The 24,651-nt window shown below is 47.6% G+C and overlaps 1 long non-coding RNA gene across 3 annotated transcripts; it reads left to right on the forward strand.

Annotated features, from left to right (window-relative positions):
- Positions 1 to 461: 461 nt before the first annotated feature.
- On the forward strand, positions 462 to 23,040 carry LOC147359998 (uncharacterized). 3 transcript variants are annotated; one of them, XR_015138901.1, is made up of 4 exons: positions 462 to 1,040; positions 20,473 to 20,652; positions 20,897 to 21,252; positions 21,704 to 23,040. It is a non-coding gene; the product is annotated as an uncharacterized LOC147359998 (long non-coding RNA). The 3 variants fall into 3 exon arrangements; XR_015138899.1 differs by having other exon boundaries at positions 463 to 1,040; positions 20,897 to 23,040; XR_015138900.1 differs by lacking the exon at positions 462 to 1,040 and adding an exon at positions 12,140 to 12,259 and having other exon boundaries at positions 20,897 to 23,040.
- Positions 23,041 to 24,651: the final 1,611 nt, after the last annotated feature.

Here is a 24,651-nt window from a genome sequence, read left to right on the forward strand (position 1 = left end):
TCATCTGGTGGCTCAGGGGTAAAGAACCTGCCTGCTAATGCAGGAAACACAAGAGATGCAGGTTCGACTCCTGGGTCAGAAGATCCCCTGGAGGAGGAAATGGCAACCCACTCCGGTATTCTTGTCTGGGAAATCCCTTGGACAGAGGAGCCTGGTGGGCTACAGCCCACAGGGTTGCAAAGAGTCAGACACGACTGAGTGACTGAGCACACACGCACTGTGATCTGTGCAGCTGCACAGGGCCCCAGGCTTAGGTCTTTTTGATTAAGTATTTGCTTCAGCAGTTTTTGTGTTTGAAGATGGAAATAGCTTCCATTTGAGAACTGTCTGTGCAGACAGGGAGGGACTGGCCTGAACGTTCTCTCCTTGTGCTGGAGGGAGACCTGTGGAGAGGTCCCACACTTGGAGTGACTGAGCAGAGGGACCCAGGCTTGGGGAAATGGGTTCACAACTCTTTTGCTATCCTCACCTGAACCATGGGGAACAGTGGGTGGAGCTTTCCTTCGAAGAACCAGGATCTCCCCACTGCCCACATCTGGCGTAGGCAAGGGAGAGTAAGGGTCCACAGTCTAGAGGGAGAGGCAGGAAGGCCCCCTCTGTGGCAAGTAGACTGCCTCCCACAACACGGTCACAGGCTGGAGAGAAATGAGGAAGGAGACCAGCATGAGCGAAAGTAGGATGCAGGTACATGGCCTCTAGAAACTCTGTGCTTGCAATTTCATTTTATGTTTTCCTTTTCTGCTCATAATTCCCACCTGTTACACTCAAGGCTTCACTAAAATGTTGTTCACTGCTACAAGCTCATCTTATGTTGGGGGTTAGATGCTAATCGTTACCAACATCAATTCTCTTTTTCTTTCATAGGAACAGGATTGTACCTTGGCAATGGCTGCCCAACTAAAGACTACATTTCCCATGTTCCCTTGTAGGTAACTATGCCATGTGACTACATACTGGCCAATAGGATGTGGGTGTTAGTGATGTGGTCCACTTCTAAATCGTGCCCTCAAAGGCCTAAGCAGTTCTGGGCAGGGGGACAGGTAAGTTCTTTCTTTTGCTTTTTTACTTCATCCCTCTGCCTGGAGTGTAGGAGCGAGTTCCAACTTGAACTGTGCAGACAAAGGCAACATACAGGGGTGGAAGAGAAAAAGATAGAGCCCGGCCCATCACCCTAGACTGGTCATACATGGATTGTTCTATGAGAGAGACATAAAGGAGGCTGATATTCAGCTGATACATACAGGTCTAGTCATCATGGTTGCTTACAGACATTCTTACTGTTAAAAATAAACTTCTGCTTTGTTTAAGCCACTGTTTGTGGGAGTCTCATTTACAGTAATTGAGTCTGTTTTCTGGTTAACTCAGCCATGTTTTAGGGGGCTGATAAGGAAGAGGGCTGGGTAGTGCCTCCAGATTCAGATGGTGTTGGGGACAGGAGTGGCACCCTGTGGCAGGCAGTTAAGAGAAGGCAGACAAGGGCTGTAGAAGTCCTGGGAGAGACAGCTCACTGTGGTTGCCAAGCAACCACAGGGATGGTCCATGGGACATGTGAACATCCCCCAGAGATTCTGAGTAATATCCTCAGAAAGAACCTGATAAAGTTTAGTCTTGTTCATGTCATGGGGTCTGATCGTTAGTTAGACATTAAAGGGGAAGCTGGAAATTTCGGGGACAGCTGGGGTTAGAAACCATGCTCAGAGAATGTTAATTCCCTTCTGAGGCAGATACTTTTTGGTTGCCTATCTCCCCACCATTCCTTCCCCCACCCTTCTTCTTGGCTGACTGAGCCCACCCAATATAACAGAGGCAAAAAAAAGTGAGCTGTTCTTTTTCCAAGCCGTCTTGGCAGTTAGAGCATGGACATATAACTCAAATGCAGCTAATTCAATGTCAGGCAAAGTCCGCCCAGGAGCTCCTGGGAAAGGTTTCTCCCTCTTGTAAGAGACACGTGGAAGGAATTATGCTTCTTCCTTGACAGGCTAAGGCTGGAGGAGCACAGAGAGAGAGAGCCCTGAGTCCTTGACAAAGTCAGTGAGTTACTGAGCTGTCCCTGGAACCACCTGGCTCTGAACTTCTTTGTAATGACAAGCTTTTTTGTTTTATTGTTGAAGCTGCTTTTTTGTTCCTTGCAGCCAGAAGCATGCTAACTGATACACTGTCTTTGTCTTCTGTCTCAACCTTCCTCCAGCCCTGTGGGTCTCAAGTGTAACCTTTTTCCTTCTGCAGAGCCCTCATTGCTTTGGAAGTCAAGCTCTTCTGGAAACCACCTGCATCGACTTGTCACCGCTTTTCTTCTAAATAAGAATCTCCCTCATCATGTCTTACTTCTTCTTTTCAAACCAAGATCTGTATCTGGGTGGGGTGGGGTGAAAGCAGAACTTCAACCTTTGTGCAACCCTCTCTTTTGGCACAGATCAGTCCTCTTGTATTGGCTTTATCCGTCTGGATGTGTGTCTCTCTCAGCTGACCAGGAGCTTGTCTCATGCATGGGCTGAGGAGTGTTCATCTTGGTATACCTTTGAGTAGCTCAGGGCTGGGCAAAGGAGGTGCTCCCTGAATGCTTGTTGAATGACTATATGAAAGGATGAATCATCTAAACCCAATTTTATCACCTCCCTAAACAGAGCCAATTTCCCTCCCCACTGCCCTCCTACACTACTCTGGGACAAGACAGTTCTTGCAGAGGTAGGGACAGGAAGAAGTTAATTCAGTTCTCAGTTCCAAAGCAGCTTCTAATCCTTCTCTCCTTAAATTACCTTTAATCCACCCACTGTCAGCCTTAGCTCTGGTTCAGCTCAGAGCTGACTCTGACCCAGAGCATCTCAAAAAAAAAAAAAAAAAAGGAAGGAATGAGAGAGAGAAGAAAGGAAACTGTGTTTGTATTTAAATCATTTCAAGAAACATGGACGAACTAGAGACAGAAATGATGCGCGGTGGGCATGCTCTTCACTAAGAGTTGTCAGTTTCGGACCTTCCCCGCCCCCTCAGCTCTTCTAGTTACAACAGTGATACACGTTTAGTGAAGAAAGCTTGGAAAGCACATATGAAAGAGAGGAAACTTAGTGTTGTAGTCTGACCGCTTATGATGGTGACTGAACGTTTTGGTATGTGCATTTCCACATTTCTTTGGTTTGTCCCTGTTTCTTCCCCTCTGTCTCCATCTCCCTCTTTCCCTCAGCCCCTCTTGACTCACTCACTCTCTCTTCCAAGTAGCTTTCTTTCCTTCTCAAGTTTAAATACTTCTAGGATCTTCACCCTCCAGACTGGGTCGTCCTCCGCCCTCCTTAATAAACAACTCAGCTTGATCTAATTCCCGTCTCGTAAGGCAGCAGGAAATTCAGTGCCCTGGCCTCCGCAACACTTTCTGAGAAGTCTGAGTACCTTTTCCTCGAACTCAGCTTATCGCTTGTCTCTTCTCGCTCTCAATGGTTACTTCAGCCTGCTCTCCAGCTTCCCTTGCTCTTCCTGCATCGGTGGGGAATGCTTCGGCCCTAAGTCACACTCCAGCTGAGGCAGGTCAGAGCTTCGTTTCCCCACAGGATGAGAAACCCGGGGACAGGTGTCCCCCGGTCAGGCTCCTGGCCTGCGCATCCCCTCGGCCCGCTGTGTTCACACCCGCAAGCTTCCTCCAGTCACTGGAGTGGGCTTAGTGGCCCTCAGGGTCTGGTCGCGAGTGCCAAGGAGCGCGTGCCTTTGGGAGCAGCCCTCAGCCAAGGATGAGGGGAAGCTGGTGCGCAAACACCTTGACTCCCTGCTCCTCAAAGCAGGGCCTCTCAGGGACTGGTTGTTCCTGGACTCTTGGGAGTCCCCACGGGGGCGAGGTCCTCCTTGCCCACACTGGTGACTGGCTCCTGCGTGCCCTTCTTGTTCCCTTAACCCTGGACCAGTCCTCCCTAAGATCTCCTCTCAGGTCACTCAGTTGCATTCAGAGCTTTGCCTCCACATTGGCTTCTGGAGGAACTCTGCCCAAGACGGTAGACTTGGGCCTTTCCTTCTAACTAAAGGGCCATGAATAGAAGCATCGTCTTCAACCAGGTGTGATCCACAGCTTCCTGGCATCTTCAAAAGAGCAGAGCATCCCCACTGCTAGTCCTCGAGACATCATATATATTGGGTTTCATCTAGGCCCCCCCCATTACATATGCTTTGCAGCCACTACTTCATATATATACAATAAAATGATGAGGGGGCCCTCTGGGTTACTCAGTCTAAATTCAGAGCTCATCTAGCAGGTGGGGGCAGTCGCTTCTCTTCTGGGCTCCCTATGAGGCCATTTCAGCGGGAAAGCACCCGACTTCCTCTCCTACTTCCCCTCCCCTCCGTTTCCAAGCCCCTAAGAGCCAGAAGTCTCACTTGAACTGGGTGATGGAAGTGAGGAAGGTGTAGAAGAACTTTGCATCGAATTCTAATTTTGTTTTCTTCTTTTGACTGCACCATGTGACCTGTGGGATATTTGTTCCCTGACCGGGGATTGAACCTGGGCCCTCAGCACTGGGAGCCCAGAGTCCTAACTACTGCACTGCAAGGGAAGTCCCTTTGCTAATTTTTTTTTTTAAATCAAATTCTAGATTGAAGGTTTTTTTTCGAGCAAATTTTTAGAGAAATATAACATATATACAGAATAAGTACACAGTTTAAAGTACACAGTCTTAAGTACGCAGTTTAAAGAACTTCTCCCAGCTGAACACGCTCATGTAGCCAGCATTCAGATCAAGACACAGAGCCCGACCAGCCCCCCGAGAACCACCTGGTACCCCTTCCAGTCACATCCCTTCCTCAAGGACGACCGCCATCCTGACACCGAACACTCTGAGTTGGTTTTGCCTGTTTTGAACTTTGCGTCAGTGGACTCACTCCGAGTGTGCGCTTTCATGCCTGCCTTGCCTTCTTTCCATCGACATCGTGGCCATGAGATTCATCCGTGCTGGGTCTAGCTGTGGCTCACTGGTTGAGACCAACATTTTAATTTGAGGAGTTTCGAGTTTTAAGAGCTGAAAGGAGATAGTTTCAGTAACTAAAAGAGTCCCCAAAATTATAGAATTGGAGAGAGGTGGGTTGAGGACACCACATGTCTTGGGGCAAGTGATCAAACTTCTTGTTTCTCTATTTCTGTAACATGGGGCTAATATAAGTTCCTACTTCACAAGGTTCTTGTGAGGACTCACTGAATTAATGTCTGCAAGGTGTGCAGCGGCTTCCCTGGTGGCTCAGACGTTAAAAAATAATCTGCCTGCAATGCAGGAGGCCGGGGTTCCATCCCTGGATCGGGAAGATCCCCTGGAGAAGGGAATGGCTACCAGCTCCAGTATTCTTGCCTGGGGGACTCCATGGACAAGACTCACACACAAGGTGTGTAGAGCAGGGCCTGGCCTGTGAGGGGCGCTCCATGGAGGCCTGCTGCTGCCTCCATTCCTGTCTCTGCCATGAATCCTACCTTTACTCTAGATTTTTATTATTACCCAGAGGGAACACGGGGGTTTCAACACAGGATATTTGGTAGTAATTATTATAAAAATGATTTCATAGTAACACTTCAACTAGCTGAGACATATCCCTAGACCGGTTAGGTGTGTGTCTCAGGTAAAGCGCACGTCAAGCCTGAGAAGTTAGTACGGCTCATGCTTGTTTAACAGATGAGGCAACTGAGGCTCAGAGGACGAAGCAACTCCTTCGGGGTCACAGAGGGGGTTGGTGGTGGAGCCGGGGCCTCTCTGACCAGGGAATCCTGTTCTTCTCTTCAGCCTTTCACCTCCTTCTCATCTCCTGCTAGATCTAGCAGCCCTCAGGATGCCCTGGGGTGGTCCTGCCTGGCTGCCCCTTGGCCTGACCCCCTCCCGCTCCCCGGCAGCCGGGTGGTCCTGCCTTAGGACTTTCGGAAATGTTTTCTGTCTTGGTTTTCTCACTGACCTGTTCGCATGAGGCTCCACGTTTCTTGCGGGGCTCGTAAGCGGCACTTTGTGAGATACTGGATGAGTCGGTCATCCTCAGCAAACAGGTTCTCAGGTAGCCTCACGGTCGTGCTGCGGTGGCTGCGGATGTCGGTTTCTATGGAGCCGAAATTAGTCAACTGCAGTTATAGAATTCTTCTACTGCCAAATCATGAAATTGGTTCAGGCCAGCAGGCATGGTAAAGGAACTTGTGAGAAGGAGGTAGGCACTTTATAGAAATGGAGAAAATGCCAGAAGCAAGTTCGAAAAAGGCTTGAGAACAGGATGGCCTGAGGGAGCCTTGGTTACACAAGAGGGCAAGTCAGCTCTAATCACGTGTCTCTTAGGGTGCTTTGGCCGCAAGCAACAGAGAGCAGGGCTTCACACTGGCTTAAGCAGTACAGGAGCTGGGAGACAGGGCAGCTCTCAAGTCGCTTGACTTGGGGGCTCAAGAATGTAACAGAGAACCCAGGCTCGCTCTCTCTTCCCTCTGCCATCCACACGCTGGCTTCAGCTCATAGCTGGTTCCCTCTGTGGCTGCAAAGTCGTGGCCAGCAGTAATCAGGCTAAAAAATAGTCAGCATCCAATGGGGAGAAAAGAAAGAGTGGCTTTCTTGGACTCTCTCTTAAGAGTAAGGAAACGTTGCTGCCCGAAGTCCTCAGGACATCTATCCTGGTGTCCTGTGGGCTAAGGTGGGTTGGGGCCGTTCACCCCTGAACCAGTCATCGGCAAGAGGCATATTTGGAGGACATGTTTTGGCAACACTGGTAGACATCTGGAAGTATTAGTGGCATCTCACGGGTAGAAATCAGAAGTTTAGTCACTAAGTTATGTCCCAGTCTTTTGCAACCCGTCAGACTGTAACCTGACAGGCTCCTCTGTCCATGGGATTTCCCAGGCAAGAATACTGGCGTGGATTGCTGTTTCCTTCTCCAGGAGATCTTCCTGACCCAGGAACCAAACCCACATCTCCTACATTGGCAGGCGAATATTTACCACTGAGCCAACAGGGAAGCCTGTAGAAATCAGAGATGCAGCTAAGTACCCTTCAGTGCCAGGCTGGTGCCTCCCCCGTTCACACACTACAGAGAATTAGCTGTCCTGAAACGTCATCACTGCAGAGGTTGAAAATCCCTGGCTTAGACTAGTCAGGCCCTCTCTGCACTGGGTGTAATGGTTGGAGGGGAGTCGCCTACAGTGTCCACTGCAAGCTTTTGTTTCAGGCTTTGTCACTCTGTTAGGGACACTGTGTTAGGGATTCGAGTTTCAGGGAGGCTTTGTTTGGCTTGGCCTGGACCACTTGCCGACTCATAAGCTTATAGAGTGTAAGGCACCGTGGTTGACCAGTAGTTCCCCCACAGGAAGCTCCTGGTACAGGAAGCAGGAAGGGATGTTAAACTAGCAGAACAAAGCAAAAAAAAGCCCACCTCAACTTCTCTAAGAAGCTTAAGCTCTTGATACTGCTGGAGGGGACAAGTTTTAGGTCTTAACTGAGAACTCCCAAAACTGTGATCTCCCCCCAGAGAAGTGACATTCCCCTCAAAGAAGGAGAGGGAGACATCCCAGAATGAAATAGGGAAGTGGGGGAAGCAGGCAACATCCTGGGATGATGTTGGGGAGGAGCGGGGAGGGAAAGAGTACATGTTAACTGGACTTCAGAGATGGCTGCCATTCATTCTTTCCCTTCAGGTATGGGGTCTAACCTTCCACTCCCTTGAATCTGAACTGGCCTAGACTTTGTGTCTCTTTTGACCAGTAGACCATGGTGAAAGTGATCCTGGCCCAGTTCTGGGCTTCCTGCCTCATGGTGCCCTGAGCAACCATGGAAGAAATCAAGGCTAGTCTAGTGGGAGGGCACTGAGGTGCCATCTTGGAGGTCCAGCCCAAGTCAAGATGCATCAAGCCCTGTAGCCATCTGCTTGCAACGGCCTGAGAGAGTCCAAGTGAGAACCACTCAGCCGAGCCCAGTCAACCCATCAACCCACAGAACTGTGAGTGAGAAGAATAAACCGTTGTTTTTAAGCCTCTAAATTTGGAGGTGGTTTGTCATGCATCAATTGATCATGAGAACAATATATATAAAAATAATATATATGTAGTTAAGGTTTTCAATTTTAATATTTACGAATATTTTCATTAAAATATTTTATTATAAAAGTGTTACCAAAAATGGAGAAAAGAAACACCACCCCTAGTTATTCTGATTTAACTCCAATCACAACCACTGCTTGCATTTAAGTGTGCATTCTCCCAGTCTTCTTTCCTATGGAAGGTTTTCATAGGGCAATTTGAGAGCATATTTTTTCCCCTTTACCAACATGTCATCATCAATATTCTACGTTGCCACAGAGTTCTTGCAGCCAGCAAACTATATTAATAATGCCATTAACAGCCACTCATAGTAGATAGAATGACGGTCCCCTTAAAGATGTCTAGGGGCTTTCCAGGTGGCACAGTCGTAAAGAATCTGCCTTCCCAGTGCAGGAGATGCAGGAGTCGTGAATTTGATCCCTGGGTCGGGAGGATCCGCTGGAGAAGGAAATGGCAACCCACTCCAGTATTCTTTTTTTTTTTTTTTCACTCCAGTATTCTTGCCTGGAAAATTCTGTGGACAGAGGAGCCTGGTGGGCTACAGTCCATGTGGTTGTAAAGAGTCAGCTGAGCACACACACACACCCCCAAAGATGTCTATGCCCTAATCCCCTGAACCTGTAAATGTGTTGCTTTATGTGGCAAAAGGGACTCAGTGGCTGTGATTTAGGTTGAGGATGTTGAGATGGGAAGATTATCCTGGATTATTTCAATGGACTTAGTGTAACCACAAGGGTCTTTATAAAAGGGAGGCAGGTGGGTTGAAGTCAGAGAAGATAATGTGGGTCAGGAATCAGGGTCCGAGAGAGTGAGCAGAATATGCAAAGTTGTTTGCTTTGAAGATGGAAGATGTGCTGCAAGCCAAGGGATTCAGCAGCCGTCTAGAAGCTGGAAAAGGCCGGGAAACAGATTCTCCCCTGGAGTTGGTAGAAGGAACACAGCTCTGCCAGCACCTGGTTTTAGCTCCATAAGACCCATTGTTTTGGACTTCTGACCTCAGAACTATAAGATAGTAACTAAGCCACTAAGCTTGTGATCATTTGTTACAGCAGCTATCATAAACCAGTACATTGCCTTATCAATCATTTAACACTCAGTATCTTATTTAATTCCCACAACAGCCTATGAGGCAGGTCCTGTTACCATCTCTGCATTTTAGAAACGAGGAAGCTGGTGCTCAGAGGGACAAAGGGACTTCCTCAGGCCACAGAGTATTAAATGGCAGAGCCCAAGCTGGCCCACCATTTATGGTTATATTTATAAAACCCACTGGTATAGGATTTATTTGGACTTGGGTAAACATACAGATGTTGGTTTAAGCCTTTGTCATATTGCCATCTTTTTTTTCATTGTTTGTTCCTGTATTAAGTTAACATTGTGACTTCTGTGGAAGTCCCCACCAGCCATAAGATGAAAACCACAGTTTTGAAATTGCATGAGCCATTGACTCATTGGCTTTTATTGTTATTGGCACTGAAGTGTCTCATTTGAGAAGACAAAATCCCAATTCACTTTGGGGTTTGGTGGACCAGATGTAATTTTGAAGGTTGCTTAAATCTTAACCACTGTGTCAATCTTTTGCTTTTGAGACTGAGTTTTAATGACCTTTAAAGAAGCTCTGCAGGGTCTCTGAAATGGAGCGAAGTTTCCTCATCTTGCAGCAAGGTCGGTCAATCCGTGAGCTAAGTTCACATAGAATGGCATGAAATCCAGTAGTCTTCCCCCAGACTGCTTTTGCATTGATCTGTTTGGAACAATCTTTTTTAAAATTTATTTTTAATTGAAGGATAATTACTTTACAATGTTGTATTGGTTTTAGCCATACATCAACATGAAACCAGCCACAAGTATGCACATGTCCTCTCCCTCTTGAAGCCCCCTCCCACCTCCCCCCCCGTCCCACCCCTCTAGGTTGTCACGGAGCCCCAGGCTGAGCTCCCTGCTCTATACAGCAATTTCCCGTTCGCACCCTATGTTACACATGGTAATGTATATGTTTCAGTGCTGCTGTCTCACTTTGTCCCACCCTCTCCTGCTGCTGTGTCCATAAGTCTGTTCTCTATCTCTGTGTCTCTATTCCTGCCCTGCAAATAGGTTCATCGGTACCATTTTTCTAGATTCAGTACAATATTTGTTTTTCTCTTTCTGACTAACTTCACTCTGTATAACAGGCTCTCGGTTCATCCACTTCACTAGAACTGACTCACGGCCGTTCCTTTTTATGGCTGCGTAATATTCCATTGTGTTTATATACCACAACCTCTTTATCCATTCCTCTGTCAACAGATATCTAGGTTGCTTCCATGTCCGGGCTATTGTTCATAGTGCTGCAATGAGCTTTTTAAAAATTTTTTAATGTGTGGAAAACAGTCATTCCCCACATCTAACACCAAATGTCTGCATTTCCATAAAGATCTCCCAGTTTCTTACATGTAGATTGGTTCCAATGATCCTGGGTTCTTACTCCCTCTCACACAGTCCCCCACTGGGGTCAAGATTTGCTTCAGAGTTCTCACCAAGCTTGATTTCCCCCCAAACATCCAACTGATAGTCCTGCGCGCTTTTTTTGGCCACACCCACAACATGTGGGATCTTAACTCCCTGACCAGGGAGCGAACTCTCACCCCTGCATTGGAAGCATGGCATCTTAACCACTGGACTGCCAGGGAAGTCCTGATAGTCCTATTGTAGAGTCTTCTAAATAATTTACTTTTTTTTTTAATTAAGACATTATTTACTGTAAGATTTACCCTATTTAGGGTCAAGTTCTACAAGATGAAACATCCTATAATGCACAGGACAATCCCCAACATTGAAGCAATTCTGCCCAAGGTATCAATAGGCTGAGGTTGACAGCCTGCATCACAGCTGTGATTTCAAGGAATTTCCCTTTACTGTCAGCCTTCCCTTCCTTGTCTCACTTCCCCACTCTGGGATCCATATTTCTGTTGCTTCTCATCTGTGTATTTATTTGTTTAATGTCTCCTTTCCCGCCTGTAATATAAACTCTAAGGGGCAAGGATTTTGTCTCTTGTTCTCACCAGTTGCTTAATAAATGTGTTGAATGTATGAAAAGTACAAACAAAAACTATATTTCATAAAGCATTTTTAAAATTTGAGGATATGGGTGGTCCAGTAGTTAAGACTCTAGGCTCCCAATTCAGGGGGCCTGGGATGGATCCCTGATCAGGGAACTAGATGCCACCTGCCACAGGTAAGAGTTTGCATGCTGCAACTAAGACCCAGTACAGCCAAATAAATAAGTAAATAAATAAATAGTTAAAAAATAGAAGAATAAATTTTGAGGAGGCTTCTCTGGACTTCAGTCTTGGTGACTCTCTAAACATCATTCGGGAAAAAAAAATGTATGAGTGAGACAGAGAGAGAGAGACATTGTCTTCATAGACTCAATCTGAGCTGAAATTCTAGCACTGCCACTTAACTGCCACATTGCCAGAAACAAGTCACATGCCCTCATCTGTAAAATGGGAATTATAAAAAGGAGATTAGATGTGCTCATGGATGGCAGCACCCTGCACTTTGTACATGTTGGCTTTGACCTTCTTCTCTGTTTCCTCCTTCTCTTGGGTTTCCGGGTCAGCACTGGTGCCCATGGTCACCCTCGCCAGCCCACGCTGGAGGACTGCCCGCAGCGTGGTGGACAGCTCCATCACTGCCCAGGGCCCGTGCGATTGGCATGTTCACAGCAGGTCAACAAGGGAAGTGCCTGGCAGTTGACAGCCCCAGGTGGTACCGTCAACCACTGGGAGATGGGCATTGTGGATAAATGTCGCAGCTTCCTGACCCCTTCCCGGGACAGTTCTGAAGTGTCCTCTACCTCATCTCCCAGAGGTCCTCCGTGAGGTTGAGCCCCATGTGCCCACAGAGGTAACCAGCTCATTGACACGCCTGCCATTCTCCCTTCCCTGTCTCACCTCCCACTTCCTCATTATCCTTCCCAAGGTTGTTTCCCAGATAAACTACTTGTATCAGGGAGTAGCAGTCGCTATCTGTCGGCCTCAGATTTTATCATTTGCTCAGCTTCGTCTGCCCATCTTCTAGCTGTTAGCATCTTCATCTTTTTACATGAGTTTGTTTGGTGTCTTTTTTCCTGGCTGTAGGAGTCAAGCAGGCTAGAAGTGCTGAAGAATTAATGCTTTGTCCCTTCTGCCCAGCAGCCGTCAACCTGTGCGTGGAAGGAAGCGGTGTATAAATGCCCCCAGCTCCCTGGTCCTTCAGGTAGAATAACTCTGAGACACATGTTCTGCCCTAGGGGTGGGACGTGGGGTTAAGCTCCAGTTGCCCAGAGTAGTAAGTGCCTTGATAACTTGCTTAATCCTGGTTGTTCTTCCTTCCCTCACTTTCCTTTTCCCTATTGGTGTGTCTTTTGCCTTCCAACTAAATTACGTGTCCTTGAATCTTTGTCTCAGGGTCTGCCTCTGGGGAAACCCAAGTGACCATACAAGCTCTACTGTGGGGGGTTTCCAAACTAAGATATCCGTTAGATCAATTGTAGTTTCTCTTTAAATCTCTGAAGAATAGGAGGGAACATGCTATTGTCCCATGAAGCAGCATTCTTCTAATAATCCCACCTGGAGCCGAAACAGATGACTCCTGTTCACTGAGTGGAAGGACCTCGTCTTTCCCGTGGCTTTAACAAGCCTCACAGCCGACCCTTGGGTACATAGCCACCCCCTGTATTTCACACGGATTCCTTTGTCATCTGAAACACAGAGGATGCTCTGTTGGTAGCCCTGGAAACGTCCCTTGGGTCTCCAGTGGGGGGGGGGGGGCGTCTCCTGTTCCTATTTATTTAGTTACTTTCTGGGGATAGGCACACATGTTGAATGTTGGCAGCAAACAGTCTGGCTCAATACTTTCATTTGTTTAAAACAAAAAAATGTCAGAGTGGCTGATTGGAAATCCCACAGCAACTAGTCCCCCCACTCCCATGACACTTTGTTATTTTTCTAAAAATTTTTCCCCCTATTTTCTTTCTTTTCATAGTGGTGAGTACAAAGGGTGTTTGCTAATTCAGGGCCCTGCTGCATTGGGGGCCCATCTCTCAATGGTTGATGGTACCGCCTGGGGCTGTCAACTCCCAGGCACTTCCCCTGTTGACCTGCTGTGAACATGCTGAACACACGGGCCCTGGGCGGTGATGCAGCTGCCATGGGCATGTGCAGAGCTGCCTACCATGCTGCAGGCAGTCCTCCAGCGTGGGCTGACGAGGATGGCCATGGGCACCAGGGCTGGCCCAGAAACTCAAGAGAAGGAGGAAACAGAGAAGGTCAAACCAAGTTGCATCCTCTTCTATGCCAAGCACTCTGTGTTTCGGTTGGCACCACCCCTTATGCAAGTTCTCTGTCCAGGAGGTTCCTGTGACACTCCTCCAACAAAGAACATGTGACTTAGCACCAGCCAATCAGAGCAGCTGAAGTACAAGGACCATCATGACATGTGGTGCAGATTGGTCCAATCAGAGTTCATCTCAGGATTTGTTTGGTAGCAGCCAGGAAGCAGGTCTGTCTTGCAGCCCCTTGGGAGTTTAGTGTGGTTGGGTTGCTGACAAACAACTCGGCTTACTGAACGTCTCAATTCCAGAGGAATTTCAGATGCTAAAAAATATTTTTTTTCACCAAACACTGCTCATTATTGTATTATGTTAAATCTCCCTGGAGAGCAGATTCCTTACCAGTATTTTTGAGCAGCATCTGTCACTTTCTAGTCACTTCTGCTTGTTTTAAAAAGCTCAGTCTAAAATAGATCCAAAAAATCTGAGCAAATACCTGATTTAAATCTTGTATTGGTCAGAATATCAGTCCCACTGCAGTAAATAAAAGGTGAAATAATTGGCTTACAAAATGAAAGTTGAATCTTCTCTCATGGAATAGCCCAGCGGTTAGCGTCCAGTTCGCCATGGTGGCTCCACCTTGTCTGGGGTTCAGACTCTGCCTCGTTGCTGGGCACTCTTAATGTGTGACTTCCACTTCCTGGTCTGGGAGGACTGTTTTAGCTCCTACCATATTTCCGCCTGCCAGTGGGAAGAGGGAAAGGGAGGAAGAGGGCCCTCTGTTCCCTCCAAGGGCACAATCCGGAAGCTTGTCGTCACAGGGCTGGGGACGTGAGCCCTGGTCTCCAGCCTCCTCCTCCTTCCCTCCAGTCCTTCCCACTCTGCTCTGTGACCCCTGTGTGCAGCATCAAAGGGCTCTCTTGCCCTCTGGCTTCTGGTTGGGTTTGATCGATGAGAGACACTGGCAGGAGACGGGAGGAGAGGAGCAGCGCCGGTCTGGTTATTCCCCCAGCTCTCCTGTTGGGATCCTGGGCCACCGTGTCCCTTGACTGAAGGTCACAGGTCCTTCAGACACCCTCTTCAGAGGTCTTCTCTCCAGATCTGGCAACCGCTTCCATCTTTGCCCTTTGCACCTCCACTGTTACTACCTAGGGGTTGGGATGCACCCCCACCCCGCCCCGTTCCGACTGCTTAGTGGTAACACCCTCTCTGTTATTAGCCCTGGGGGCGTTGTAGCGTCCATGGGGGCTGCACCCCGCCCAGTGCCTGGTAGACAGTCCATTCATAGCCCTGCCCTCCTGCTGGGTCTCTGACCGGTAGGAATCCTCCTAACAGTCAAAGGCCACAGACACCTATATTATCATCCTTGTGGCACAGATGAGAAACGGAGGGACAGAGTGGTTAAGTCAGCTGCCTAAAGTCATAGGGCTAGTAAATGGGGGCACCAGGGTTTGAACCAGGGCGGTCTGGCTCCAGAAACTGCATTCTTTATCACTACACTGGACTTAGCTTCTTGAAATATGAGGCAAGAAGGACAAGGTTGTGGATTATCCTCCAAGTCATCATTAACTTGTTGGGGGCCTCAGTTCCTCATGTTTTTGGTGAAGGAGTGGGCTAGTCCAAGAGTTACGAGTCCCAATGCCTGTGGAAGCCGAAATCTGACATAAACAAGGGTCGTGGACTGCGTCACTGCCAAAGAAACACGCTCTCTCTTGCTTTCCTGTAACGATCTGGCCCTCCTGTCTATCTTTCCTTGCCCACTAGCATAGAGAACCAGGCACACAGAGAAGTCATTTAGAAATTACACTTGGCTGACAGTAACCGTTATCAATACTTGACCGTAGCAGTTTAAACCAATTAGAGGTTCCTTCCTTTTACTTAGAGCCAGTCTGGAAGTCAGCATTCCAAGGGGGTTGCTCCGTGGTGTGGACAGAGGTTCCGTTTCCTTCCATCTTTAGTACAGAACCTCTCTCAGGTCACAACATGGCTACTTAAGCTCCAGCCATCATGGTTGCATTGCAGGGAAAACGCAGGAGAGTGGCAAGGCACCAAGAAGCATTCTTGGAAGCCCCACCGTCAGCTTTCACTTGCAACGCACGGGCCACTCGGCACAAATGAGGTTTGGACTGAAGGATTCTTGGTGGTGGGATCTGTCCCGGGCGCTGTGCCCACAGGATGTTCAGCAGCATCGCCTCCTCTGCCCACTAGATGTCAGTAGTGCTCCCCGCCTGTAGCTGTGACAACCAGAAACATCTCCGGGGACGAAACTTCCTAGATTGGGAAACATTAGAGCACTCTCACATTCGAGAAAAGCTGGAAAATGTGATTTTTGAATATATCACCACCCCCAGCAGTGTAGTGGTGTAAGTACGAGGGAAATAGAGCTTAGATATGTGGATGCCAAACAGCAGTCCTTGCTCCAGGAGGTCTCATTCAATTTCCTCTTATCTGTACTGAAAGAGAAACAGAGACCTCAGGGCAGTGATGAACATCGTCAGTGTCAGGAGAGATAGAGAACCGTGGGGACTGTGGCAAACTTCAAGCAAAGGCCCCATAGAGGGGGTGAGTTCCAGCTGCTTCCCAGTAGGTAGGCCTTTGTGACCCAAAAGGGTTATGTGGGCCTTCCCTGGTGCTCCAGTGGCTAAGGCTTCCTGCTCCCAACGCAGGGGGCCCAGCCTTGATCTCTGATCAGGGTGCTAGATCCCATATGCCGCAACTAAGAGTTCGTATGGCACAACTAGAATGAAAGAGAGAGAGAGAGAGAAGAAGAAAGAAAGGGAGGAAGGGAGGAAGGAAGAAGAAAAGATCCTGCATGCTGCATCTAAGAAGATCCCACATGCAGCAACTGGGACTCGGCGCAGCCACATAAATTTATGAATTAAAAAAAGGATCATGGGACTGGAGTTATGAGAGATTCTGATTTTTCAAGAAAAACTAGAAACCAAGCCTTTAATTTGCAATCTGCCATTTCTAAATATTGGCAACTATTCGCTTTTTATAAAGATTTTTATGAATAGTGTTTGACCCATAGGTTGCTAGTTTGCAGTGAGTAGCTGACAAGATTGAAAAACTTTTTATTTTTAAACATATAGAAAAAATAGATAATACTTGGGTATTATCTTTTACTTTACCATCTTCCAACAATTATCCACATTTTGCCAAACTCATTTGGTCATCATCCTTCAAATTACCCTTTCTTTGCCAGAGTTCTTCTAAAAGCAACTGGTTGGCCTCGTGTCATTTCACCAGTGAATACTTGATAACCACTTTAAAAATTAAGTCACCACGCTGTTACCATACCTACCAAAGTTAGCAATGAGACCTTAGATGGAACCAGATGCTTCTTAAGGGGGCAGCTGGCTTTGCCATTCTAAACTTTACTAACTGATTCTCCTTCCTGTCTCCTGATCACCCTCGGTCTCACCTCTGTCCCTCCTTCTACACACCTAGACAGACAGACAGATACATAGATAGATACACACGTGGAAGCAGCAACACTGGAGTACACACAGACACACAAACACACAACTCGCAGGACACCCACGACACATTCCGCACACACGAACTCCGCAGCCACCTCTTTAAGAATAAAGCACACGTCCTGAACTTAGACCTGCAAGCTTTTCAAACTGGGACAGAGCCGCTGCCTGCCCCGTCCCCGCCCACATCCTGCGTCTCCCTTATGCTGGCTAGTTTTTGACCCTGGATGGTTCCCTCACCCAGGCCTTCATTTTCCTCTGTGCAAAACAGGGACAACAATTCCAACTCTCCCCCAGCAAGGGGGCAGGGAGGAATGTAATTGCAGGATTGCACACTCCTTGTCCAAGTATTAAAGTGCTTAATCATTACTGCCACCGCAGCAGCAATGATGAGGTGATCAGAAGCCCCAGCGGAAACAGACAGTAAATGAAGAAGTCCAGAAAGGGCTCTGATGGTCTGAACCTTCCGATTCCAGACAGTTTAAGACCCACGGCCCTTCTGTCCCTGAAGTCTTCCATTCGCCTTCTATCAGTTCATGAAGACTTTTTGGCAGCCTGGCAAGAGAAAAGGTTCAAAATCCAGATTCCCAACTCAAGCCGTTAAGGGAGAAAGATATTTTGCAGCTTGGTTCCTAAATTAGAAGATGATTTCTGGGTGTTTAAATATCTCCCTTTATCTCTGTGCCGCGTACACGACTGCTGACACAGCTCTGGGGCCTGGGTGGGGCTTGGGGTCAAGGGGAGGGCGGGTGATGCATTCTTTAGGTGTGTCCTCGGAGGAGATGTCCAAACAGGCCCCTGGTTCCTGCCATGCTCTGCCAAGGACACTCCCAAAATATCCAGGGGACAAATGCTATTTTTGAGGTTCAGCAGCCCAGCTGGTAAAGAATCTGCCTGCAATGCAGGAGCCCCCAGTTCGATTCCTGGGTTGGGGAGATCCACTGGAGAACGGATAGGCTACCCACTCCAGTGTTCTTGGGCTTCCCTGGTGGCTCAACTGGTAAAGAATCTGCCTGCAGTGTGGGAGACCTGGATTCAATCCCTGGGTTGGGAAGATCCCCTAGAAAAGGGAACGGCTGCCCACTGCAGTATTCTGGCCCGGAGAATTCCGTAGACTGTATAGTCCATGTGGTCGCAAAGAGTCAGATACAACTGAGCAACTTTCATTTGCATTTTAAAGGCTACCATGTCCCCCCCACCCACCCCCAGAATCTGATTTCACTCAGAGTTTGCTTTTAAACAGAACCTGCCTTGCCTTTTGATCTTCCAGGAAATTTGGTTTCTCTTGGGGTCGCTGGAGTAAAATGTGAATCAGCCTCAGTGCGTCTAGCCTTCTCATAACTAAACTCTCTTAATGTTTAAAATTTTCTCTCTTAATCTTTTGCTGTTTCTTTCCTATTATCACATAGAGAGAATGCCAGTTAAGTGCCTGATGTTAAAATTTAAGATGCCAGCTCTTTAAATCCAGTTCTTCCTGAAAAGGTACAAATTTATCGTTCCTAAGGGCAGTTTCTGGCCTAGTCAACAGAAAATGAGGATTTTTTGGTTCCTGTTGTTCTGCTTTTTAAATACGTATCGGAGGTCAACACCCTTTGAAGATGAATTCAGTTGAAAAATATTATAAAGTTGAGAAGTGGCCATTTTAATTTATGCAAAATGGTCGAGATGATGATGATGTAACGATCATAGTAGCATAAGAGCTGCTTTAATTTGAGCATCACTGTGTGCCAGGCACTGTGCTAAGCTCGTCACTAGCAGACCTCCTTTATAGTAGATATACAGCATATCTCATGTACAGTAGATATATAGAGAGACACATATATCTCATATATGTGAGATATATAGCATATCTCATGTATAGCGGGTACAGCTATTATTCTTATGATGACTTTTCCACCTCTTCCAGGAAGCCCTCCCTGCCTCTAGCCTCATGCCCTCACCCCAGGCTGAGTGTTCTATCCTTTGGACCATTAGACTTAGTGCTCTTTGAAATTACTTGATTTCATGTCCTTGAGAGCAGAGCTCATGTCTTATTCAGCATTTGTATCCTAAGGGGCCAGAGCATGGTAGGTATGTAGGTATATAGGTATATAGTTAAGACTTGTTCAATGAACTGAATAAAAAATCTTAGGCAAATTGCCCAGTTTCTCTGAGCTTCCTTTTTCCCCTCTCAAAAACTGGGTTAGCAACAATAATAATAACAGCTGATATTTATTGAGTCCCCATGTGGCAGAGATGACTGGCTGCTCTCCCAATATCTATTCCTTATTAACAGACCCTGATCTGGGCAGCAATGTGCCTCCCATGCAGCTAGGGGAGAAGCTAGCAGAAGTTGCTGGGTGGAGCTGATAGTTATCAAGTACACACCTTTCACCCCTCTTCATGCCCTCCTTCTTCGGGCCTAGAATGTGGACACAATGGCTGGCACTCTGGCAACTGTTTCGATCCTTGAGGCAACCTCAAGGATGGTGGAGCAAAATGATAGAAATCTAGGACCCCTGTGATTATCTATTCGTCATTCTAACCCTGGATATCACACCTTTTGATTTCTTAAGTCCATACAGGGAAAGGAGGAGTTGGCGATGGGAGAAAAAGGAAAAGAGCTCTATCTTAAATCACTTACTTGGGTTTTTTGTTTTATAAAGCCAAATGTAATTCTCACTGACAAGACTTGGCCAGGCCCATGTTCAGTGCTTTTACTATGCACCTCAGTTAATCCTCCCAATAGCACTTTTAAGCAGGCATCATCATTATCACTTCTATTTCACAAGGAGACAGAGACTCTGAGGGATTAAGTGACTGGGATTTGAAGCAGGCAGTCTGTGTCCAGAGCCAGCACTACATTCTGCTGCCTGCTTTACCGTGATCTTATGGGGGGTGTGGAAGTACACAGATACTGCAAATCACTGGATTCATAGTCACTGTTCATTCACTTATTAATTCATTTATTTAGTCAACAAGCATTTATGGAGAGCCAACTCATAGGCTTTATTAGACTTGGGGCTATGAAAACAACCAAGATGGTTGTCTGCCCTCCAGAAGTCCCCCCACTGGGAGGTTCTTTTGCTGTTACTTCCCAGGGGCAGATAGTGGGTCAGGGTCCCAAATACGGTGATGCACTGTACAGCCCCCGGACACCATCTACATGGACCTCAATATGAAGGATGCCTCCTAGATTTGGGCAGTCCACAACCCACACAACTGTATGTGGCAGCCCAGCCACAGACAGAATTGCGATGCAAAGCCTAGTCTCCAGTCTCCTACTTGGATGCCTTTCCATCTATTCCCTGTAATGTCTTCATCTGTTCCCAGATGCCTCTTACTGCTTGTCGATTCCAGTCTCTGTCTTTTCATGTTAGAAATGTTTCTAAGATGTCGGGGGCTCTTTACCTCCATTCATGTGGGAGAGGGAGGCACAAACAACTCTTTGGAAGCTCCATGTGTTTCTCTGCAGTGTGGCTGGGCAGTGAGCCAGCTCTTTCATTCTGGGACCCAAATATCATTATTATCAGTGTTTTTGCCAAGGAGGTTCACTTCTGCTTCTCTGTGGAGGACTCTCCCAGAGTCCTGCCCAGGAATCCTGCCTGTCAGGCTGCCTGTGTTCTGGAAGCCGAGGCAGGGAAGGGAGCTGGGTCTGACCATTTTGGCTCCTTGTTTCATCCCCAGCCTCTCTGTTTCAGTGTCTCCGGAAAGTAACTCCCAGACCCCTGCCGAGGGGGCGGGGCAGTCACCTGGCTACATCGGCGGGCAGAGGGGATCGAGAACCTTCCACCAGCTTCCAGTCGAGGTTCCTGTGCTCATCCCCTCCTGTTCCTTCACCCTCAGGAGCATCTGGCACCACCATGAAATTTTTTAAAATGGTAGGTGTGACTGATTGAATAGTTAATAAAATTAAGTTTAATTTTACTTAAATTTGGGACTTCTACTCCCCAACCCGATATAAAGTCTGGTGTGACTTTTATCACTATAAGTTAGTTCTGCCGATCAAGGACCCTGTGTAAATGGAATTATACAGCATGCATTCTTTGCTGTCTGGCTTTGGTTTTTTGTGGGGTTTTTTTGGCGGTGAGAAAGGCCTGAGTGGTTTATTGCCGCTGATTTCAGGCAGCCGCCCCTCATGGCCACCAGCCAGTCATCCTTTCCTGTCCTGGCGACCGAGCTCGTGTCCAGAAACTGCAGAGGCTCCAGTGGGAATCACCGTGTGGAAGGTGGGAGGATGGCCACACGGGCCCTGCCTCTGGTGGCACGGACTCAGGCCAGATCCCGAAGCAGGAGACGGCAGGCCCGGTGGAGATTCCGGGGAGGCCGGGCTGCACCCCACCTCATGCAGCCGACATCCCGACAACTCCTGTCTCCGCAGGAACCTCAGCTGGAGCCTCAGGGCGGGGGTAGCCGGCCAGGACTGCGGCCAGCAAGGCCCTCGCTCTGCGGCCCATCCAGGCTTCCGGCGGTGGTGACAGGTAAAGGGGGCCCTGGGTGGACACGCCCCTGGGGGGCCTTGGCCTCCAGCAGTTTCAGGCCAGGGTCCACCCCCAGGTGGACGAGGACCTGCGGTGCCCAGGGCCCTGTCTCGCGTCTTTGATTCAGGGACAATGTCTGTGAGCTTCACTCAGGCTGTTGGGTGTATCCATGCTTCATTCTTTTTCATTACTTTAGCTTGTACCTTCTATCCATCTATCTGTCTGTCATCTAATTTATCACAATTTATTTATCCACCTGCTGTTGAAGAACACTTGAGCCATTTCCAGTAATGAATAAAGCCGCCATGAACGTTCTTGAACGTGACTTTTGGTGGACATGTGAACCCAGCTCTCCAGGGTGGCCTGGGGCTCTAATTTGGAATCCACACGGGACCTGTCCTTGTTATTATGTGTGTGCTGTCTCAGTGCTTACTGGCCTCCTCCACTGCAGGCTCGAGCACCCAGCTGTCTACTTGATGCTGCCACTTGGACGTTTTACCGACCTCTTGACCTTACCATGCCTGACCCTGGAGTGCACCCCATCCCAAGCCAACCCCAGTCTGCTTTCCCCCGTCCCCCCGGCTCAGTCAACACCATCACCGCCCCCACAGTGCCTCCAGAAGCCAGCCCCCAGTCTTCTCTTCATTTGAATCCCTGCTCCTCCTGGTGCCACATCAGCCTGTGGATTCCAAGTTCAAACTCCCCTTTCAAATCCATCTTCTCCTCCCTGTCTCCACTGCCTCCTCCGGGTCTGACCACCTCATCTCTCTCTTAGATAGCTGCCCAGCCTCCTAATGGGCCTCCCTGTTTCCATCTTGCTTTCCTCTAACAGCTTCTCCAAATGGCAGCAAGATGCTCTTAAAATGTGAATCAGATCATATTCTTCTTTTGAATGTCTTCCCACTGCACTTGGACTCAAGACCAGACTCCTAAAGGGCGGTTTACAAGCATCTGGCCACCACCTGTCACATGTCATCTCTCCCAGGCACTCTCCTAGTCCTCGGGATTTACCACCTCCGCCCCCCCTTCTTTTTTTAACCTTGGGGACTTTTGAGTTTGCTGTTCCCTCCACCATTGTGTTATTAGTCCCTTGCATAACCTTTAAAATATCTTTTGCATATAAGCAAATATGAAAATATATTCTTTTCCTTTCCACCCCCTGAAAATGTCACAAATGAGTATATGCTGTACACATGGTTCGTTACATTTTTTGCGTGTGTGTTTTGCTTAAGAAGTCCTGGCGTAAACTTTACTTACCTATTCACACAAACCTGCCTCCTTGCTTTTTAAAAATGATTTTTGTTGATTTGCGTGGGTCTGTGCTGGGTCTTTGTCGCTGTGTGGGCGTTTTTCTGTAGTTGCAGTGGGCAGGGGTGCTCTCCAGTTACAGTGCACAGGCTTCTGATTGCAGCGCCTACCCCTGTGGCGCACTGGGGCACGCGGGCTCCAGCAGTTGTGGCTCCCGGGCTGTGGAGCACAGGCTCAATAATTGTGGTGCACGGGCTTAGCTGCTCTGCAGCACGTGGGATCTTCCCAGATCAGGAACTGAACCCATGTCTCCTACATCGGCAGGCGGATTCTTTACTGCTGAGCCACCGGGGAAGCCCCTGCCTCCTTGTTTCGTATCACTGAATTTTATTCCGCTGTAGGGATGGACTGCCATTTATTCATCCGGTCCTTTGTCAGCAGATACTGTTTTCATTTTTTTTTTGCTATTATAAACAATGTGATAATGAATAACTCTGTATATGCCATTTAGCATATGTATGAATAAACCTGTAGAATAATTGTCTATTATTTATTCATTGGCCACACCGTGGGCTTGTGGGATCTTAGTTCTCCAAACAGGGATGAATCCTGTACGGTGAATGCCTGGAGTCTTAACCACTGGACTGCTGGGGAATTCTCTGGTCATCAGTTTCTACTCACCAACTCAGTAGATTGTCAGACTGGGATTTCTGTTGATTTGATGGGGAGGTAAATGATATCTCTTATTATGCATGATGTTGATCATTTCTTTACATACTTAAAAGCCATTTGCTTTTCCTCCTCTTAGAACTACCTCTGTTTGCCTGTTTTCCCACTGAATTGTTGATACTTTTCTTCTGATTTGTTGAAACACTTTGTATGTCAGGTGAGTTAGCCTTTTGTGATTAGCCCAGTTTGCTTCTCGGCATTGAATGTGGTAAATCTTTTTAACCATAAAGAGTGTTTTTAACATCTTTATGTTGTCAAACATATTTATGTTTCATTTTAGCATATTTCAGGCTTCTCTGGTGGCTTAGATGGTTTACCACGCAGGAGACCCGGGTTCGATCCCTAGGTCGGGAAGATTCCCTGGAGAAGAGAATGGCAACCCACTCCAGTATTGTTGCCTGGGGAATCCAATTCCATGGACAGAAGTCTGGCGAGCCCCAGTCCATGGGGTCACAAAGAGTCAGACACAACTGAGAGACTTCACTTCGGACATTTCAGTTTTGCTTCATTATTCAAAAGGTCTTTCAGAGTCTGAAGTTATAATAGATTTATACCCATCATATTTTACTACATTTACAATTTCACTGTATACATTTAAACCCATGATCTTTTTGGAATTTGTCCTGGTTTAGGTGTGAAGGAGGTGTCCAACTAGATTTCCCCTCCCAGTGACTACCTGAATTGTTTCTTCTCATGTTCAGTTCAGTTCAGTCGCTCAGTCGTGTCCGACTCTTTTCGACCCCATGAATCACAGCACACCAGGCCTCCCTGTCCATCACCAACTCCCGGAGTTCACTCAGACTCATGTCCATCGAGTCAGTGATGCCATCCAGCCATCTCATCCTCTGTCGTCCCCTTCTCCTCCTGCCCCCAATCCCTCCCAGCATCAGGGTCTCTTCCAGTGAGTCAACTCTTAGCGTGAGGTGGCCAAAGTACTGGAGTTTCAGCTTTAGCGTCAGTCCTTCCAAAGAACACCCAGGGCTGATCTCCTTCAGAATGGACTGGTTGGATCTCCTTGCAGTCCAAGGGACTCTCAAGAGTCTTCTCCAACACCACAGTTCAAAAGCATCAATTCTTCGGCACTCAGCTTTCTTCACAGTCCAACTCTCACATCCGTACATGACCACAGGAAAATATAGCTGTTGACGCTGTTTAAGTGTTGCCTCCTCTCTGACTATCCTGTTCAAAGTATTTCCTATCTCAGTCCATTGTCTGTATCTTTCATAGAACTTAGTGCAATTTGTAGTTCTAAAAGCGTTTGTTAGCTTGCTCTTTTTGGTCTCTCCCAGTATGCCAGTTCCTTGAGGGCTGGGAGAGCTCTTTTTCACCATCATATACCCGACAGCGTGCGCAGCGCCTTGTACATAGAAGGTGTTTGTGGAGGACGTGTGATGTTGCTTCTGCCTTCTGGCATCTGTTTTT

Source organism: Bos grunniens, chromosome 13 (assembly GCF_055505025.1).
Source record: "Bos grunniens cultivar Pamir isolate PY7600 chromosome 13, Bosgru_T2T1.0, whole genome shotgun sequence".
In the NCBI taxonomy this organism is placed as follows: Eukaryota; Metazoa; Chordata; class Mammalia; order Artiodactyla; family Bovidae; genus Bos; species Bos grunniens.